The 21,299-nt window shown below is 46.1% G+C and overlaps 7 non-coding genes across 7 annotated transcripts; all 7 read right to left on the reverse strand.

Annotated features, from left to right (window-relative positions):
- Window positions 1–5,469: 5,469 nt before the first annotated feature.
- Window positions 5,470–5,660, reverse strand: LOC142731691 (U2 spliceosomal RNA). Its single transcript, XR_012879107.1, has one exon. It is a non-coding gene; the product is annotated as a U2 spliceosomal RNA (small nuclear RNA).
- Window positions 5,661–6,946: 1,286 nt separating this feature from the next.
- LOC142731703 (U2 spliceosomal RNA) lies at window positions 6,947–7,137 on the reverse strand. Its single transcript, XR_012879118.1, has one exon. It is a non-coding gene; the product is annotated as a U2 spliceosomal RNA (small nuclear RNA).
- A 1,286-nt stretch (window positions 7,138–8,423) lies between these two features.
- LOC142731715 (U2 spliceosomal RNA) lies at window positions 8,424–8,614 on the reverse strand. Its single transcript, XR_012879127.1, has one exon. It is a non-coding gene; the product is annotated as a U2 spliceosomal RNA (small nuclear RNA).
- Window positions 8,615–9,900: 1,286 nt separating this feature from the next.
- On the reverse strand, window positions 9,901–10,091 carry LOC142731717 (U2 spliceosomal RNA). The gene has a single exon (XR_012879128.1). It is a non-coding gene; the product is annotated as a U2 spliceosomal RNA (small nuclear RNA).
- A 1,286-nt stretch (window positions 10,092–11,377) lies between these two features.
- Window positions 11,378–11,568, reverse strand: LOC142731718 (U2 spliceosomal RNA). Its single transcript, XR_012879129.1, has one exon. It is a non-coding gene; the product is annotated as a U2 spliceosomal RNA (small nuclear RNA).
- Window positions 11,569–12,854: 1,286 nt separating this feature from the next.
- LOC142731710 (U2 spliceosomal RNA) lies at window positions 12,855–13,046 on the reverse strand. The gene has a single exon (XR_012879124.1). It is a non-coding gene; the product is annotated as a U2 spliceosomal RNA (small nuclear RNA).
- A 6,840-nt stretch (window positions 13,047–19,886) lies between these two features.
- Window positions 19,887–20,074, reverse strand: LOC142731711 (U2 spliceosomal RNA). The gene has a single exon (XR_012879125.1). It is a non-coding gene; the product is annotated as a U2 spliceosomal RNA (small nuclear RNA).
- Between the last annotated feature and the right edge of the window lie 1,225 nt (window positions 20,075–21,299).

Raw genomic sequence — 21,299 nt, forward strand, 5'->3', positions numbered from 1 at the left:
CCTGGTGTCACAGAGGAATCCCATACACCAGTATAAAAACAGTCACACTTATCAACGTTTAATTTAAAACCAGAGGCTTCACAAAAAAAGCCGGTGTTCCTCAATGCCCGTCTCATAGAAGCGGCGTCTGGGCATAGGACGGTGGCGTCATCCATATAGCCTAGGATTTTTACCTGGTTCCCCCTTCCTCCAGGTATGGGCACGCCTCTGATGACTTTATCATCTCTTATTAGGGTGAACAGAGGTTCTATGGCACAAATAAAAAGGAGCGGAGACAACGGGCACCCCTGTTTCACCCCTGATAAAAGAGGAACACCTTTAGTTAAAAATCCGTTGATAGAAATTTGGCTAAAACAGGATCGATATAAAAGCTTAATACGTGTTAAAATAATTTCAGGAACAGCCATCTTTTTAAGAACCATAAAAAGATATTCATGGGAGACCCGGTCAAAAGCCTTCTCGAAATCTAAGGATAAAATAGCAAGGCTTTGACCCCTTTCTTTAAAATACCAAATGATGTCACGTAAAATATTCAGGGACTCAGTAATTGACCTCCCAGGTACCCCACATACCTGGTTTGGATGGATTAATTTATGAATAAAAGGTTTAAAACGGATTGTTATTAGTTTAGCTAAAATTTTACAATCAACGTTTAAAAGAGTAATAGGGCGCCAGTTTTTTAACTGGTCCCTCTCACCTTTTTTAAAAATTAAGGACACAATCCCCCTCCTCCAGGAAGGGGGCAGCTCTTCAGTAATAAAAACTTCCTTATACAATAAAAACATGTCATTCTTTAAAATTTCCCAAAAAGCATGATAAAATTCGATGGGCAGACCATCTTCCCCAGGAGCTTTCCCATTAGAAAAACTTTTAAAAGCAAATAAAAGTTCCTCCAAGGTAATATTACGGGATAAAACTTCCTGGTCTAAAATATCTAGCTTGGCATCAAGGGAATTAAGAACATGTTCTAAAAAGGAAGGATCAATATTTTTCTTGTTAAAAAGAGATTGGTAGAAATTAAAAGCAGAATTTAAAATGCCGACCATAGTGGTTTCTCCTTCAAGGTTTAAAATGACATCTCGTTTATCCATTACCTTTTTGAAGAAGAACCGGGAACACTTCTCGCCATCCTCGAGGTGCTTTACATGTGAATTAAAAATTATTTGTTTCCCTTTCTCTTCTATGGCATGTTTTATTTCAGCTTTAAGATTTAAGATATCATCATCAACATCCATACCAATCTCCTTCAATTTAAAAAGTACATGTAAACGTTTATTAAGAACATAAAACCATTGTTTTTTCTCTTTTGCTTTCTTCTTACCTGCTCGAATAAAAAAAGCTCTGATTTTGGGTTTAATGCCCTCCCACCAGTGTAGCATAGGCTGACTGGGCGCTCTATGGGACTGCCAACACTGGTAGGTCCGCACAAACTCCTCTTTAATGATGGGGTCCTCCAGGAGTGTGGTGTTTAGTCTCCAGGGACCCCTACAAGCTTTTTGCTCTCCCTCTAGCTCCAGGTGCACTGAAAGGAGCTTGTGATCAGATAAAATATTTGTTAAAAGCAAACATTTTTTGGGAATAAAACTATTAGAAGTGAAAATAAAATCAATTCTGGAGCTCACTCTTCCATTGGACCAGGTGGGGCCTGGGTCCGCAGGCAAGAGTTCCCTCCAGCAATCTTTCAATTTAAAATCACCAATAAAATTCTTGAGCAGGTAAGAAGTACGGTCAATTTTTCGATTAAAATCCCCACCCTGCCGGTGTTCTCCATCTCGCACACAGTTAAAATCACCACCCACCAGCAGGGGGGTAGACCCAACACAAAACAATGGTAAAATCTCTAATAGTTCTGCCCTCTCCTGTTTGGTAGGAGGGGCATAAACGTTTAAAACACGAATTAAAATTCCATTAAAAAGCAAATGTATTAAAATAGCTCTGCCGGGCATGATTTCAGTCACTGTTTGGATGGAGATAAAACGACCTCGGCAGAGCAATCCAACCCCCGCAGAGCGACAGTCATTTCCACCAGACCAGACTGAGGGGCCTAGTTTCCAGTCCATCTTTAAATCTTGATATTCCAAGTCATTAGGGATTCCACATTCTTGAAGCAGGCAAAGGTCAAAGTCCACAGTCTCTAAAAATGAAAATAAAGCAGTCCTGCGGACAGGGCTCTTTAGGGACCTCACATTTAGTGAGGCGACTTTGATAGGAACCAACATAGTCTTAGTTGAGGTCAGGGTCCGAACCAGAAGAGTCGTATTCGGAGATCAGCTGCGAGTCTGGACCCCCTTTTTGAGGGGTCAATAAATCTTGGATGTTGGTAGGGTCAGAGCCAGATACGTGGGCGGCTCCAACCCCCACACTGCTCTCATCCGAACTCCGATAGGCAGCTTTCCTCCGAACTCCGGACTCCTCTTCCTCTCGCTGTCTCTTTGCAGAATGGCTCCTATCCATCTCCTCGAAGTCGCTCTCACCCATCTCTGGCCCCTGGCTGAAGATATCGCTGATGTCCTTCCTGGGCAGCTGCACAGGGGCCTGTGAGGTCCCATCACTCTTGGCAACCTTTGCCTGCTTACGGGGAGCCTTCATCGCAAGCCCCTCCACAACCGCAGTGGAGGAACTTTGCTCCGACCCCCCCGTTGACCGGAAATGGTCAAAACGAGGCTCCAATCCAGCATATTTTAGGGTTTTCTTAATGGAGCCCTCGTCTGACACAGAGTGTCTCCGCTCCATGCCCACACTCTTGGGACAGGCGTCAGGTCCTACTGCAGAACCTACGGAGCCACGACGCCTGTCGCTAACCACTGCCTCAACAGGGTCCACTGCAGGCGGAGCAGAGGACCTGTTTGCAGAGGTGCCGGTCAACTTATGTCCAGCAGAGTCAGAATTCCTCCTGCTCTGCCTGGACCCGGTGGAATCCCTATGGCCGTCCCTCGAGGCTGACATCGGTGGGCCCCCCGATGGAGCTGTGAAGGACTTTGGCCTGGACCCCTCAGTCGTCAATGCTCGTTTTGGGGCATTACCAGCGGCGTCTGCACATGTTGCAAACTGCCGCTCTGGCCCTGGTCTGGGTGGCCCAGATTTCGCTCTGCGGGGGCAATCTTTAAAAGCATGCCCAGTCATGCCGCACAGATTGCACAACACCTCGGAACTGCATTTTGCCGCTACGTGTCCAACCTGGCCACACCTGTTACACTGCACCACATGGGGCCGGTCACAATGTTCTCTGGTGTGGCCATATCTCAAGCAGTTCCGGCAGGCTATTGGCATCTGGGGGTAAAATAGGAATCCTCGATTCTTCCCAATGGCAAAGTTCTGGGGTGGGTGATGTAAGCCTCCAATGCCATTGGGATCCTGGCGGAACTTCACCCAATATTTTCTTTTGCCATTCCAGAAGCTCTGGGTGTTCAAGATTTTATGTGAGAAGCGGACCTCCCTGCAGTAACGACTGAGGAAGGTTTCAATGTCACACTCTGAGACAAATGGACTGAACATGCACATCACGAGCGGGACTTCTTCCTCCCCGTAGAGGAATAAAAAGTTCAGTCCATTTAGCCGCTCCTCACTCTGGTCCGCATCAGACAATCTTTTGTGCATGTTGTCGCAACATGCCGCGGCCGTAAAGGATACGGTGTACCGACCGCGGCTTTCCTGGTCATTGAGACACAGGATGTCCGCCCGCTTGAGCCCCAGGAAGTCCAGCAGAATCACCTCCACAATGAAGCGAAGGTTCTTCCGCTGGCGATGGCCTTCTTCCACCTCGATGCGGACGGACTGGCGCAACCGGGTGTCCCCGGATGCAAATCCAAATGTAAATGGCATTTTCAGTGCCTGGGGGCTAAGCCTGTCCCTTATAGCAGCAAGGGCTCAGATTCCACAATTAAGTGGAACCCTCCCCCAAGGCCAAGGATTAGGGTACCCCAGACACCTACGAAGCCCGATAAACGCCCTCGGAACGCTCTTAGAAAAACGCCTCAAGGCCGGTTGACCTCTTGGGTAAGGCGCGATCGCAACTCGTTGTCCGGGGGCTAAGCCCACTCCCCAAATAGCAGCAAGGGGGTGAAGTCTCTCTGTGAAAAGAGACGATCCCCCAAGGCCAAGGAGCAGGGTACCCCGGACACCTCCCAACAAAACCAGATGCAGAAATACTACACCTGATCTTGCCAAAAGGCCGAGAAGCGATAACCCGAGCGGCCCTTGCCTTGCCCGAGCCTGTCCCATACTGCTGTTCACCCCTTGCAGCGATTCAGCCTACTCCTAGGCAATTCCATGGGGCCCTGCAGGCTCACACACATTTACAGCTACTAAGCGGGAGGTGAATAAAGGCCGGAGAGGAAGCCAGACAGGATTTGCTTCTTTTGCTTGCACCACAATGCAGTGCTGAAAGAGGAGGAATCTACATAAAAACGCCTTCCTGGCAACGCCCAAATGCCCTCCTGCCATGCAGATAAACACTGGCAGCGGCAGCAAGTGCATGCCCACAGCCACCCCTTGTTCCTTCACACCTTGTATCAGCTTTAATCCAGTCCTGTGCTGCCTGCTGAGCAGCACTGAACAACACTGCCTGGGCCCAGGCTTTTATCTCTGAGGCAGGCCCCATTATGATGTCAGAAAGCTGGCTCTGGAATCCTGAGGGCTCCACTATGACACGTGCAAAGTTCCGTCTGAACTTTATATAAGACTGTGAGGCTCAGTCAGTCACTCAGTGTTGCCTGAGAGGGCAACACTGCAACAGCCGGCCGCCAGGCTGTCTTTTTTTTGCACATTTATTTGCCTCCAGGAGGCCACAAGAGGGAGACAAGGGACTGCAAAATGGAAAATAGGCATCCACCAACTTTACAGACAACTTCTCTTTGCTCCTACAACCTCCATCCTTGCACAGTTTGTTATTCTTCCAGGTAACATAGTAACAAATCCAAATTGCTGCTCTCTTTGTAGGCAAGCAAGGGTTTGTTGCAACTGCAATTCTTACTTCTTCTTGAAATGTAGGGACGACAGTACATTCCATCACATCCACCTAGTGTACACAGGTAGGTCCATTGTGGCGGGTAGGCGGCTGGCTGCTTTAATGGCTGTTTGCTGTTCCCCTACTCCACTCCACTCCACTATTTGACTGTGGTGCTGCATCAATCAGTGGCTGGCTCAGGTGCAGCTCTTTAACTTACCTAGGAGGGAGGGAGGGAGGGAGGGCGGAGAGAAGACAAGGAAGGTGAATGAGCTGTTCCAATGTGAAATGCCGGAAACACAGAAACACAGAAGACACACACACACACACACACAACAAGAGGTGGCAATGTATTCATTAATTGCATTTAATAAATGAGCTCATTATCACACATGACTGTACAAATGCATTGTCCAACAGGTGTTGAAATAATGGGATTAAAAGGGGAGATCCCTTCAGAAAGACAGAAACAATGGCAAAGAGAAAAAACACTTTTGGAATCTGATTTTAGTCAACACATAAGGGAAGGGTGCACCGGTCCTGGAAATACTGCAATACCAGGTCAATGCGTGGAGTGGACAGAGCAAGCTCTATTTCCATCTCCCTGTTCTAAAAATCCATTTAATATATGGTCCCCAGATAGGGGACGTATCAGATATTAAACTGATAAGAACAGATACTACACTTGATCTTAGCCAAAAGGCCGAGAAGCGATAACCCGAGCGGCCCTTGCCTTGCCCGAGCCTGTCCCATACTGCTGTTCACCCCTTGCAGCGATTCAGCCTACTCCTAGGCAATTCCATGGGGCCCTGCAGGCTCACACACATTTACAGCTACTAAGCGGGAGGTGAATAAAGGCCGGAGAGGAAGCCAGACAGGATTTGCTTCTTTTGCTTGCACCACAATGCAGTGCTGAAAGAGGAGGAATCTACATAAAAACGCCTTCCTGGCAACGCCCAAATGCCCTCCTGCCATGCAGATAAACACTGGCAGCGGCAGCAAGTGCATGCCCACAGCCACCCCTTGTTCCTTCACACCTTGTATCAGCTTTAATCCAGTCCTGTGCTGCCTGCTGAGCAGCACTGAACAACACTGCCTGGGCCCAGGCTTTTATCTCTGAGGCAGGCCCCATTATGATGTCAGAAAGCTGGCTCTGGAATCCTGAGGGCTCCACTATGACACGTGCAAAGTTCCGTCTGAACTTTATATAAGACTGTGAGGCTCAGTCAGTCACTCAGTGTTGCCTGAGAGGGCAACACTGCAACAGCCGGCCGCCAGGCTGTCTTTTTTTTGCACATTTATTTGCCTCCAGGAGGCCACAAGAGGGAGACAAGGGACTGCAAAATGGAAAATAGGCATCCACCAACTTTACAGACAACTTCTCTTTGCTCCTACAACCTCCATCCTTGCACAGTTTGTTATTCTTCCAGGTAACATAGTAACAAATCCAAATTGCTGCTCTCTTTGTAGGCAAGCAAGGGTTTGTTGCAACTGCAATTCTTACTTCTTCTTGAAATGTAGGGACGACAGTACATTCCATCACATCCACCTAGTGTACACAGGTAGGTCCATTGTGGCGGGTAGGCGGCTGGCTGCTTTAATGGCTGTTTGCTGTTCCCCTACTCCACTCCACTCCACTATTTGACTGTGGTGCTGCATCAATCAGTGGCTGGCTCAGGTGCAGCTCTTTAACTTACCTAGGAGGGAGGGAGGGAGGGAGGGCGGAGAGAAGACAAGGAAGGTGAATGAGCTGTTCCAATGTGAAATGCCGGAAACACAGAAACACAGAAGACACACACACACACACACACAACAAGAGGTGGCAATGTATTCATTAATTGCATTTAATAAATGAGCTCATTATCACACATGACTGTACAAATGCATTGTCCAACAGGTGTTGAAATAATGGGATTAAAAGGGGAGATCCCTTCAGAAAGACAGAAACAATGGCAAAGAGAAAAAACACTTTTGGAATCTGATTTTAGTCAACACATAAGGGAAGGGTGCACCGGTCCTGGAAATACTGCAATACCAGGTCAATGCGTGGAGTGGACAGAGCAAGCTCTATTTCCATCTCCCTGTTCTAAAAATCCATTTAATATATGGTCCCCAGATAGGGGACGTATCAGATATTAAACTGATAAGAACAGATACTACACTTGATCTTAGCCAAAAGGCCGAGAAGCGATAACCCGAGCGGCCCTTGCCTTGCCCGAGCCTGTCCCATACTGCTGTTCACCCCTTGCAGCGATTCAGCCTACTCCTAGGCAATTCCATGGGGCCCTGCAGGCTCACACACATTTACAGCTACTAAGCGGGAGGTGAATAAAGGCCGGAGAGGAAGCCAGACAGGATTTGCTTCTTTTGCTTGCACCACAATGCAGTGCTGAAAGAGGAGGAATCTACATAAAAACGCCTTCCTGGCAACGCCCAAATGCCCTCCTGCCATGCAGATAAACACTGGCAGCGGCAGCAAGTGCATGCCCACAGCCACCCCTTGTTCCTTCACACCTTGTATCAGCTTTAATCCAGTCCTGTGCTGCCTGCTGAGCAGCACTGAACAACACTGCCTGGGCCCAGGCTTTTATCTCTGAGGCAGGCCCCATTATGATGTCAGAAAGCTGGCTCTGGAATCCTGAGGGCTCCACTATGACACGTGCAAAGTTCCGTCTGAACTTTATATAAGACTGTGAGGCTCAGTCAGTCACTCAGTGTTGCCTGAGAGGGCAACACTGCAACAGCCGGCCGCCAGGCTGTCTTTTTTTTGCACATTTATTTGCCTCCAGGAGGCCACAAGAGGGAGACAAGGGACTGCAAAATGGAAAATAGGCATCCACCAACTTTACAGACAACTTCTCTTTGCTCCTACAACCTCCATCCTTGCACAGTTTGTTATTCTTCCAGGTAACATAGTAACAAATCCAAATTGCTGCTCTCTTTGTAGGCAAGCAAGGGTTTGTTGCAACTGCAATTCTTACTTCTTCTTGAAATGTAGGGACGACAGTACATTCCATCACATCCACCTAGTGTACACAGGTAGGTCCATTGTGGCGGGTAGGCGGCTGGCTGCTTTAATGGCTGTTTGCTGTTCCCCTACTCCACTCCACTCCACTATTTGACTGTGGTGCTGCATCAATCAGTGGCTGGCTCAGGTGCAGCTCTTTAACTTACCTAGGAGGGAGGGAGGGAGGGAGGGCGGAGAGAAGACAAGGAAGGTGAATGAGCTGTTCCAATGTGAAATGCCGGAAACACAGAAACACAGAAGACACACACACACACACACACAACAAGAGGTGGCAATGTATTCATTAATTGCATTTAATAAATGAGCTCATTATCACACATGACTGTACAAATGCATTGTCCAACAGGTGTTGAAATAATGGGATTAAAAGGGGAGATCCCTTCAGAAAGACAGAAACAATGGCAAAGAGAAAAAACACTTTTGGAATCTGATTTTAGTCAACACATAAGGGAAGGGTGCACCGGTCCTGGAAATACTGCAATACCAGGTCAATGCGTGGAGTGGACAGAGCAAGCTCTATTTCCATCTCCCTGTTCTAAAAATCCATTTAATATATGGTCCCCAGATAGGGGACGTATCAGATATTAAACTGATAAGAACAGATACTACACTTGATCTTAGCCAAAAGGCCGAGAAGCGATAACCCGAGCGGCCCTTGCCTTGCCCGAGCCTGTCCCATACTGCTGTTCACCCCTTGCAGCGATTCAGCCTACTCCTAGGCAATTCCATGGGGCCCTGCAGGCTCACACACATTTACAGCTACTAAGCGGGAGGTGAATAAAGGCCGGAGAGGAAGCCAGACAGGATTTGCTTCTTTTGCTTGCACCACAATGCAGTGCTGAAAGAGGAGGAATCTACATAAAAACGCCTTCCTGGCAACGCCCAAATGCCCTCCTGCCATGCAGATAAACACTGGCAGCGGCAGCAAGTGCATGCCCACAGCCACCCCTTGTTCCTTCACACCTTGTATCAGCTTTAATCCAGTCCTGTGCTGCCTGCTGAGCAGCACTGAACAACACTGCCTGGGCCCAGGCTTTTATCTCTGAGGCAGGCCCCATTATGATGTCAGAAAGCTGGCTCTGGAATCCTGAGGGCTCCACTATGACACGTGCAAAGTTCCGTCTGAACTTTATATAAGACTGTGAGGCTCAGTCAGTCACTCAGTGTTGCCTGAGAGGGCAACACTGCAACAGCCGGCCGCCAGGCTGTCTTTTTTTTGCACATTTATTTGCCTCCAGGAGGCCACAAGAGGGAGACAAGGGACTGCAAAATGGAAAATAGGCATCCACCAACTTTACAGACAACTTCTCTTTGCTCCTACAACCTCCATCCTTGCACAGTTTGTTATTCTTCCAGGTAACATAGTAACAAATCCAAATTGCTGCTCTCTTTGTAGGCAAGCAAGGGTTTGTTGCAACTGCAATTCTTACTTCTTCTTGAAATGTAGGGACGACAGTACATTCCATCACATCCACCTAGTGTACACAGGTAGGTCCATTGTGGCGGGTAGGCGGCTGGCTGCTTTAATGGCTGTTTGCTGTTCCCCTACTCCACTCCACTCCACTATTTGACTGTGGTGCTGCATCAATCAGTGGCTGGCTCAGGTGCAGCTCTTTAACTTACCTAGGAGGGAGGGAGGGAGGGAGGGCGGAGAGAAGACAAGGAAGGTGAATGAGCTGTTCCAATGTGAAATGCCGGAAACACAGAAACACAGAAGACACACACACACACACACACAACAAGAGGTGGCAATGTATTCATTAATTGCATTTAATAAATGAGCTCATTATCACACATGACTGTACAAATGCATTGTCCAACAGGTGTTGAAATAATGGGATTAAAAGGGGAGATCCCTTCAGAAAGACAGAAACAATGGCAAAGAGAAAAAACACTTTTGGAATCTGATTTTAGTCAACACATAAGGGAAGGGTGCACCGGTCCTGGAAATACTGCAATACCAGGTCAATGCGTGGAGTGGACAGAGCAAGCTCTATTTCCATCTCCCTGTTCTAAAAATCCATTTAATATATGGTCCCCAGATAGGGGACGTATCAGATATTAAACTGATAAGAACAGATACTACACTTGATCTTAGCCAAAAGGCCGAGAAGCGATAACCCGAGCGGCCCTTGCCTTGCCCGAGCCTGTCCCATACTGCTGTTCACCCCTTGCAGCGATTCAGCCTACTCCTAGGCAATTCCATGGGGCCCTGCAGGCTCACACACATTTACAGCTACTAAGCGGGAGGTGAATAAAGGCCGGAGAGGAAGCCAGACAGGATTTGCTTCTTTTGCTTGCACCACAATGCAGTGCTGAAAGAGGAGGAATCTACATAAAAACGCCTTCCTGGCAACGCCCAAATGCCCTCCTGCCATGCAGATAAACACTGGCAGCGGCAGCAAGTGCATGCCCACAGCCACCCCTTGTTCCTTCACACCTTGTATCAGCTTTAATCCAGTCCTGTGCTGCCTGCTGAGCAGCACTGAACAACACTGCCTGGGCCCAGGCTTTTATCTCTGAGGCAGGCCCCATTATGATGTCAGAAAGCTGGCTCTGGAATCCTGAGGGCTCCACTATGACACGTGCAAAGTTCCGTCTGAACTTTATATAAGACTGTGAGGCTCAGTCAGTCACTCAGTGTTGCCTGAGAGGGCAACACTGCAACAGCCGGCCGCCAGGCTGTCTTTTTTTTGCACATTTATTTGCCTCCAGGAGGCCACAAGAGGGAGACAAGGGACTGCAAAATGGAAAATAGGCATCCACCAACTTTACAGACAACTTCTCTTTGCTCCTACAACCTCCATCCTTGCACAGTTTGTTATTCTTCCAGGTAACATAGTAACAAATCCAAATTGCTGCTCTCTTTGTAGGCAAGCAAGGGTTTGTTGCAACTGCAATTCTTACTTCTTCTTGAAATGTAGGGACGACAGTACATTCCATCACATCCACCTAGTGTACACAGGTAGGTCCATTGTGGCGGGTAGGCGGCTGGCTGCTTTAATGGCTGTTTGCTGTTCCCCTACTCCACTCCACTCCACTATTTGACTGTGGTGCTGCATCAATCAGTGGCTGGCTCAGGTGCAGCTCTTTAACTTACCTAGGAGGGAGGGAGGGAGGGAGGGCGGAGAGAAGACAAGGAAGGTGAATGAGCTGTTCCAATGTGAAATGCCGGAAACACAGAAACACAGAAGACACACACACACACACACACAACAAGAGGTGGCAATGTATTCATTAATTGCATTTAATAAATGAGCTCATTATCACACATGACTGTACAAATGCATTGTCCAACAGGTGTTGAAATAATGGGATTAAAAGGGGAGATCCCTTCAGAAAGACAGAAACAATGGCAAAGAGAAAAAACACTTTTGGAATCTGATTTTAGTCAACACATAAGGGAAGGGTGCACCGGTCCTGGAAATACTGCAATACCAGGTCAATGCGTGGAGTGGACAGAGCAAGCTCTATTTCCATCTCCCTGTTCTAAAAATCCATTTAATATATGGTCCCCAGATAGGGGACGTATCAGATATTAAACTGATAAGAACAGATACTACACTTGATCTTAGCCAAAAGGCCGAGAAGCGATAACCCGAGCGGCCCTTGCCTTGCCCGAGCCTGTCCCATACTGCTGTTCACCCCTTGCAGCGATTCAGCCTACTCCTAGGCAATTCCATGGGGCCCTGCAGGCTCACACACATTTACAGCTACTAAGCGGGAGGTGAATAAAGGCCGGAGAGGAAGCCAGACAGGATTTGCTTCTTTTGCTTGCACCACAATGCAGTGCTGAAAGAGGAGGAATCTACATAAAAACGCCTTCCTGGCAACGCCCAAATGCCCTCCTGCCATGCAGATAAACACTGGCAGCGGCAGCAAGTGCATGCCCACAGCCACCCCTTGTTCCTTCACACCTTGTATCAGCTTTAATCCAGTCCTGTGCTGCCTGCTGAGCAGCACTGAACAACACTGCCTGGGCCCAGGCTTTTATCTCTGAGGCAGGCCCCATTATGATGTCAGAAAGCTGGCTCTGGAATCCTGAGGGCTCCACTATGACACGTGCAAAGTTCCGTCTGAACTTTATATAAGACTGTGAGGCTCAGTCAGTCACTCAGTGTTGCCTGAGAGGGCAACACTGCAACAGCCGGCCGCCAGGCTGTCTTTTTTTTGCACATTTATTTGCCTCCAGGAGGCCACAAGAGGGAGACAAGGGACTGCAAAATGGAAAATAGGCATCCACCAACTTTACAGACAACTTCTCTTTGCTCCTACAACCTCCATCCTTGCACAGTTTGTTATTCTTCCAGGTAACATAGTAACAAATCCAAATTGCTGCTCTCTTTGTAGGCAAGCAAGGGTTTGTTGCAACTGCAATTCTTACTTCTTCTTGAAATGTAGGGACGACAGTACATTCCATCACATCCACCTAGTGTACACAGGTAGGTCCATTGTGGCGGGTAGGCGGCTGGCTGCTTTAATGGCTGTTTGCTGTTCCCCTACTCCACTCCACTCCACTATTTGACTGTGGTGCTGCATCAATCAGTGGCTGGCTCAGGTGCAGCTCTTTAACTTACCTAGGAGGGAGGGAGGGAGGGAGGGCGGAGAGAAGACAAGGAAGGTGAATGAGCTGTTCCAATGTGAAATGCCGGAAACACAGAAACACAGAAGACACACACACACACACACACAACAAGAGGTGGCAATGTATTCATTAATTGCATTTAATAAATGAGCTCATTATCACACATGACTGTACAAATGCATTGTCCAACAGGTGTTGAAATAATGGGATTAAAAGGGGAGATCCCTTCAGAAAGACAGAAACAATGGCAAAGAGAAAAAACACTTTTGGAATCTGATTTTAGTCAACACATAAGGGAAGGGTGCACCGGTCCTGGAAATACTGCAATACCAGGTCAATGCGTGGAGTGGACAGAGCAAGCTCTATTTCCATCTCCCTGTTCTAAAAATCCATTTAATATATGGTCCCCAGATAGGGGACGTATCAGATATTAAACTGATAAGAACAGATAAGGTTTCAACAAAGTTTTTTATTGGCAAAAATAATATATTTTACAGACTTTTTTTTAAGAATTGAAACCACAAGATAAAATCAATGGCATAATACATAAATATTCATACATTTAAATGAATACAAAAGAATAATAATAAGACCAGTAATACAGATGTTATAATAAAAGTACAGAACAATAGCAGGATAAAATTTGTACAGGGCATAAAAGACATAAAAGAATAAAACCATTTTTATTTACAATGTTATGGTATTCCACATTTGCAAACACCACATGGATGTTGCTTCTTTTACCCCTAGCTGCTTTTTGTCCCTAAGATAATAAATATACATTTCACTTAGGGCATATTTCACACAATTTTTAACGTCAATAAAATCATGTTTAAAAAGCAGAATGTTCCTAACCTTCCAGATGGCATTCTTAAAACAGTTTAAAATGATCCAACAGACCATTTGCTGTTTAAAACTTGGGCAGTTAAAAAGACCATAAAACACGTATTCAAATTTAAGATCTTTAAGACCGCAGGCCCATTTCAGCAATGGGCCTACCTTCCTCCAAACCTCCTGTGCATATGGGCAGTTCCAAAACAGGTGCATTACCGTCTCGTCGTCACCACACCTGTCTCTCGGGCACTTGGCTCTCGCCACCAGTCCTCGCCTATGCTGGAATTCACGGGTAGGGAGGCACTGGTGAACGATTGCCCAGGCAAGGTCCCTGTGCACATTTGCCATAAATTTCCCGAAAACGTTCCGCCACACCACCTTGGACCTTGCCTGTGAGAAATTTGAAACTGCCAGTGTATCTTCCTGCCGCCTACAGGAGAGTGACACTTTTTTCTGGTCCCCCAATATGTCAGGCCCCAATTCTTGGAGACCTAGTAGCCTGACAGTTTTTTCGAGCACCGCATATTGTTTTGGGGGACACAGAAGCACAGGAGAATTCAAAGGGACACGAAACCATCGTTTAAAAATCATGCCCGTAGCGTACTTTAAAAAGTAGCTAAAAATACCATCAGAATTATACATTTTAAAACAGAAGCAAAAGTATTTAATGTAAAAGAAGTTAAAAAGGTTAGGAACATCTCTCCCGCCATTGTCCTTACATCTGTACATAAAATCACGTTTTAGTTTTTCCATTTTGGAACCCCATAAAAACATAAAACAGATCCTGGTCACTTTTTTAATATATAAAATTGTTGGAGGGAAAACCATAGCTACATAGAGCATTATAGGTAATAAAACAGATTTAATTATTAAAACTTTTCCCTCCATGGTGAGATTTCTCAAATTCCACATTAAAACCTTTTTTTCCATTTTGGCAATTACTGAATCCCAATTGGGTCTCCCATCGTTTTCTTGATTAAAAACAATTCCTAAAATTTTTATCTGATCCTGCTGCATGTTAACTCCTGGTGTCACAGAGGAATCCCATACACCAGTATAAAAACAGTCACACTTATCAACGTTTAATTTAAAACCAGAGGCTTCACAAAAAAAGCCGGTGTTCCTCAATGCCCTTCTCATAGAAGCGGCGTCTGGGCATAGGACGGTGGCGTCATCCATATAGCCCAGGATTTTTACCTGGTTCCCCCTTCCTCCAGGTATGGGCACGCCTCTGATGACTTTATCATCTCTTATTAGGGTGAACAGAGGTTCTATGGCACAAATAAAAAGGAGCGGAGACAACGGGCACCCCTGTTTCACCCCTGATAAAAGAGGAACACCTTTAGTTAAAAATCCGTTGATAGAAATTTGGCTAAAACAGGATCGATATAAAAGCTTAATACGTGTTAAAATAATTTCAGGAACAGCCATCTTTTTAAGAACCATAAAAAGATATTCATGGGAGACCCGGTCAAAAGCCTTCTCGAAATCTAAGGATAAAATAGCAAGACTTTGACCCCTTTCTTTAAAATACCAAATGATGTCACGTAAAATATTCAGGGACTCAGTAATTGACCTCCCAGGTACCCCACATACCTGGTTTGGATGGATTAATTTATGAATAAAAGGTTTAAAACGGATTGTTATTAGTTTAGCTAAAATTTTACAATCAACGTTTAAAAGAGTAATAGGGCGCCAGTTTTTTAACTGGTCCTTCTCACCTTTTTTAAAAATTAAGGACACAATCCCCCTCCTCCAGGAAGGGGGCAGCTCTTCAGTAATAAAAACTTCCTTATACAATAAAAACATGTCATTCTTTAAAATTTCCCAAAAAGCATGATAAAATTCGATGGGCAGACCATCTTCCCCAGGAGCTTTCCCATTAGAAAAACTTTTAAAAGCAAATAAAAGTTCCTCCAAGGTAATATTACGGGATAAAACTTCCTGGTCTAAAATATCTAGCTTGGCATCAAGGGAATTAAGAACATGTTCTAAAAAGGAAGGATCAATATTTTTCTTGTTAAAAAGAGATTGGTAGAAATTAAAAGCAGAATTTAAAATGCCGACCATAGTGGTTTCTCCTTCAAGGTTTAAAATGACATCTCGTTTATCCATTACCTTTTTGAAGAAGAACCGGGAACACTTCTCGCCATCCTCGAGGTGCTTTACATGTGAATTAAAAATTATTTGTTTCCCTTTCTCTTCTATGGCATGTTTTATTTCAGCTTTAAGATTTAAGATATCATCATCAACATCCATACCAATCTCCTTCAATTTAAAAAGCACATGTAAACGTTTATTAAGAACATAAAACCATTGTTTTTTCTCTTTTGCTTTCTTCTTACCTGCTCGAATAAAAAAAGCTCTGATTTTGGGTTTAATGCCCTCCCACCAGTGTAGCATAGGCTGACTGGGCGCTCTATGGGACTGCCAACACTGGTAGGTCCGCACAAACTCCTCTTTAATGATGGGGTCCTCCAGGAGCGTGGTGTTTAGTCTCCAGGGACCCCTACAAGCTTTTTGCTCCCCCTCTAGCTCCAAGTGCACCGAAAGGAGCTTGTGATCAGATAAAATATTTGTTAAAAGCAAACATTTTTTGGGAATAAAACTGTTAGAAGTGAAAATAAAATCAATTCTGGAGCTCACTCTTCCATTGGACCAGGTGGGGCCTGGGTCTGCAGGCAAGAGTTCCCTCCAGCAATCTTTCAATTTAAAATCACCAATAAAATTCTTGAGCAGGTAAGAAGTACGGTCAATTTTTCGATTAAAATCCCCACCCTGCCGGTGTTCTCCATCTCGTACACAGTTAAAATCACCACCCACCAGCAGGGGGGTAGACCCCACACAAAACAATGGTAAAATTTCTAATAGTTCTGCCCTCTCCTGTTTGGAAGGAGGGGCATAAACGTTTAAAACACGAATTAAAATTCCATTAAAAAGCAAATGTATTAAAATAGCTCTGCCGGGCATGATTTCAGTCACTGTTTGGATGGAGATAAAACGACCTCGGCAGAGCAATCCAACCCCCGCAGAGCGACAGTCATTTCCACCAGACCAGACTGAGGGGCCTAGTTTCCAGTCCATCTTTAGATCTTCATATTCCAAGTCATTAGGGATTCCACATTCCTGAAGCAGGCAAAGGTCAAAGTCCACAGTCTCTAAAAATGAAAATAAAGCAGTCCTGCGAACAGGGCTCTTTAGGGACCTCACATTTAGTGAGGCGACTTTGATAGGAACCAACATAGTCTCAGTTTAAGTCAGAGTCCGAACCAGAAGAGTCGTACTCGGAGATCAGCTGCGAATCTGGACCCCCTTTTTGAGGGGTCAACAAATCTTTAATGTTGGTAGGGTCAGAGCCAGATACGTGGGCGGCTCCAACCCCCACACTGCTTTCATCGGAACTCCGGTAGGCAGCTTTCCTCCGAACTCCGGACTCCTCCTCCTCTCGCTGTCTCTTAGCAGAATGGCTCCTATCCATCTCCTCGAAGTCGCTCTCACCCATCTCTGGCCCCTGGCTGAAGATATCGCTGATGTCTCTACTTGGCAGCTGCACAGGGGCCTGTGAGGTCCCATCACTTTTGGCAACCTTTGCCTGCTTACGGGGAGCCTTCATCGCAAGCCCCTCTACAACCGCAGTGGAGGAACTTTGCTCTGGCTCCCCTGTTGACCGGTAATGGTCAAAACGAGGCTCCAATCCAGCATGTTTGGGGGTTTTCTTAATGGAGCCCTCGTTTGACACAGAGTGTCTCCGCTCCATGCCCACACTCTTGGGACAGGCGTCAGGTCTTACCGCAGAACCTACGGAAGCACGACGCCTGTCGCTAACCACTGCCTCAACAGGGTCCACTGCAGGCGGAGCAGAGGACCCGTCTGCAGAGGTGCCGGTCAACTTATGTCCAGCAGAGTCAGAATTCCTCCTGCTCTGCCTGGACCCAGTGGAATCCCTGTGGCCGTCCCTCGAGGCTGACATCGGTGGGCCCCCCGATGGAGCTGTGAAGGACTTTGGCCTGGACCCCTCAGTCGTCAATGCTCGTTTTGGGGCATTACCAGCGGCGTCTGCACATGTTGCAAACTGCCGCTCTGGCCCTGGTCTGGGTGGCCCAGACTTCGCTCTGCGGGGGCAGTCTTTAAAAGCATGCCCAGTCATGCCGCACAGATTGCACAACACCTCGGAACTGCATTTTGCCGCCACGTGTCCAACCTGGCCACACCTGTTACACTGCACCACATGGGGCCGGTCACAATGTTCTCTGGTGTGGCCATATCTCAAGCAGTTCCGGCAGGCTATTGGCATCTGGGGGTAAAATAAGAATCCTCGATTCTTCCCAATGGCAAAGTTCTGGGGTGGGTGGTGAAAGCCTCCAATGCCATTGGGATCCTGGCGGAACTTCACCCAATATTTTCTTTTCCCATTCCAGAAGCTCTGGGTATTCAAGATCTTGTGTGAGAAGCGGACCTCCCTGCAGTAACGACTGAGGAAGGTTTCAATGTCACACTCTGGGACAAATGGACTGAACATACATATCACGAGCGGGACCTCTTCCTCCCCGTAGAGGAATAAAAAGTTCAGTCCATTTAGCCGCTCCTCACTCTGGCCCGCATCAGATAGTTTCTTGTGCATATTCTCGCAGCATGCCGCGGCCGTAAAGGAGATGGTGTACCGACCGCGGCTTTCCTGGTCATTGAGACACAGGATGTCCGCCCGCTTGAGCCCCAGGAAGTCCAGCAGAATCACCTCCACAATGAAGCGAAGGTTCTTCCGCTGACGATGGCCTTCTTCCACCTCGATGCGGACGGACTGGCGCAACCGGGTGTCCCCGGATGCGAAACCAAATGTGAATGGCATTTTCAGTGCCTGGGGGCTAAGCCTGTCCCTTATAGCAGCAAGGGCTCAGATTCCACAATTAAGTGAAACCCTCCCCCAAGGCCAAGGATTAGGGTACCCCAGACACCTACGATGCCCGACAAAACGCCCTTGGAACGCTCGTTTAATGACGCCTCAAGGCCGGTTGACCTCTTGGAAAAGGCGCGATCGCCACTCGTTGTCCGGGGGCTAAGCCCACTCCCCAAATAGCAGCAAGGGGGTGAAGTCTCTCTGTGAAAAGAGACGATCCCCCAAGGCCAAGGAGCAGGGTACCCCGGACACCTCCCAACAAAACCAGATGCAGAAATACTACACCCGATCTTGCCAAAAGGCCGAGAAGCGATAACCCGAGCGGCCCTTGCCTTGCCCGAGCCTGTCCCATACTGCTGTTCACCCCTTGCAGCGATTCAGCCTACTCCTAGGCAATTCCATGGGGCCCTGCAGGCTCACACACATTTACAGCTACTAAGCGGGAGGTGAATAAAGGCCGGAGAGGAAGCCAGACAGGATTTGCTTCTTTTGCTTGCACCACAATGCAGTGCTGAAAGAGGAGGAATCTACATAAAAACGCCTTCCTGGCAACGCCCAAATGCCCTCCTGCCATGCAGATAAACACTGGCAGCGGCAGCAAGTGCATGCCCACAGCCACCCCTTGTTCCTTCACACCTTGTATCAGCTTTAATCCAGTCCTGTGCTGCCTGCTGAGCAGCACTGAACAACACTGCCTGGGCCCAGGCTTTTATCTCTGAGGCAGGCCCCATTATGATGTCAGAAAGCTGGCTCTGGAATCCTGAGGGCTCCACTATGACACGTGCAAAGTTCCGTCTGAACTTTATATAAGACTGTGAGGCTCAGTCAGTCACTCAGTGTTGCCTGAGAGGGCAACACTGCAACAGCCGGCCGCCAGGCTGTCTTTTTTTTGCACATTTATTTGCCTCCAGGAGGCCACAAGAGGGAGACAAGGGACTGCAAAATGGAAAATAGGCATCCACCAACTTTACAGACAACTTCTCTTTGCTCCTACAACCTCCATCCTTGCACAGTTTGTTATTCTTCCAGGTAACATAGTAACAAATCCAAATTGCTGCTCTCTTTGTAGGCAAGCAAGGGTTTGTTGCAACTGCAATTCTTACTTCTTCTTGAAATGTAGGGACGACAGTACATTCCATCACATCCACCTAGTGTACACAGGTAGGTCCATTGTGGCGGGTAGGCGGCTGGCTGCTTTAATGGCTGTTTGCTGTTCCCCTACTCCACTCCACTCCACTATTTGACTGTGGTGCTGCATCAATCAGTGGCTGGCTCAGGTGCAGCTCTTTAACTTACCTAGGAGGGAGGGAGGGAGGGAGGGCGGAGAGAAGACAAGGAAGGTGAATGAGCTGTTCCAATGTGAAATGCCGGAAACACAGAAACACAGAAGACACACACACACACACACACAACAAGAGGTGGCAATGTATTCATTAATTGCATTTAATAAATGAGCTCATTATCACACATGACTGTACAAATGCATTGTCCAACAGGTGTTGAAATAATGGGATTAAAAGGGGAGATCCCTTCAGAAAGACAGAAACAATGGCAAAGAGAAAAAACACTTTTGGAATCTGATTTTAGTCAACACATAAGGGAAGGGTGCACCGGTCCTGGAAATACTGCAATACCAGGTCAATGCGTGGAGTGGACAGAGCAAGCTCTATTTCCATCTCCCTGTTCTAAAAATCCATTTAATATATGGTCCCCAGATAGGGGACGTATCAGATATTAAACTGATAAGAACAGATTTTTTTAAGTTGACTACCCCAACTTTGGGGGTAACCGTTTATTTAAAATTTTTCAGGTTTTACAATAAATTAACATTTTTCAACATTTTTACAGGGATTCAAATTTTACAACAATGGTTAAAAAAAATAAATACAAATTGTCAGATTAAAATCATACAATTTATAAAAGGGCACTTGGTGGCATCATATTATAGAATTCCATTCGCTAAAAAACCATTTTCTACTTAAAACAGGAGAGAATTTTTTGTCTAAAAGATAATACTTGTGCATTTCATAAAAACAAATTCCTAAAATATCATTCACAGATAAAATTTCATGTTTGAATAAAAGAATATTCCTGGCCGCCCACAGAGCTGCTTTAACGCAGTTAGTAATCTTCCATGCCATAATTTTCTGAGTCCTTGTTGGGCACTCCAGACATCCGTAAAAAACGCCTTCACTTGTAATTTTCTTTATTCCGGTTATCTTCTTCATCAAGGGGAGGATTTTTGTCCATATAAGTTGTGAAAAATAACATTGCCAAAAGAGATGTAAGACTGTCTCGTCATCGCGGCATCCTCCCCTTGGACACGCAGCCGAGTTGGTCAGTCCCCTTCGATGCTGGAATGCCCGGCATGGAAGACACTCGTGGGCGCAGCTCCAGGCCAGATCCTTCTGTGAATTAAAAATGAATTTAGCATTAATCATGCTCCAGATAATTTTGCATTTGTTTTCATTAAAATTGCTAATGGGGGCTATTAAAACATTTTCTTTTATTTCCTTTAAAACATATTTACTATTTTTTACATCTTCTATTCTTTTGTCTTTTAGGTTAAAAAGGTTCACTATTTTTTCTAAAATCTTATACTGGTCTGGCAGGTTAAAAGCATATGGCGAGCTTAAAACCGTAGAGAACCATCCGTACCTCCTCATAAAATAGCCAGTGTTAAAACGGATAAAATAAGACCAGTAGTGTTCCTTAAAAACAGTATTAAGACACAGTGTAAAAAAATGGATTAAAAGAAATGCTTTTATATTTGGAAAATCTTTACCACCCATTAGCTTTGGTAACATCACTTTTTCTCTCCTGAGCTTCTCCATCCTAGAATTCCATAAAAATGTAAAACATGCCTTGGTAATCTTTTTTAATAAAATATCAGGGGGAGGGAAAACCATACTTAGATATAATAAAATTGGTAAAATCACCATTTTTGTGATTAAAATTTTTCCCTCCATTGTCAGTTTTCTAAGATTCCATAAACAAATTTTCTTATTAACTT

Source organism: Rhinoderma darwinii, unplaced genomic scaffold, assembly GCF_050947455.1.
Source record: "Rhinoderma darwinii isolate aRhiDar2 unplaced genomic scaffold, aRhiDar2.hap1 Scaffold_854, whole genome shotgun sequence".
NCBI classification, from domain to species: Eukaryota; Metazoa; Chordata; class Amphibia; order Anura; family Rhinodermatidae; genus Rhinoderma; species Rhinoderma darwinii.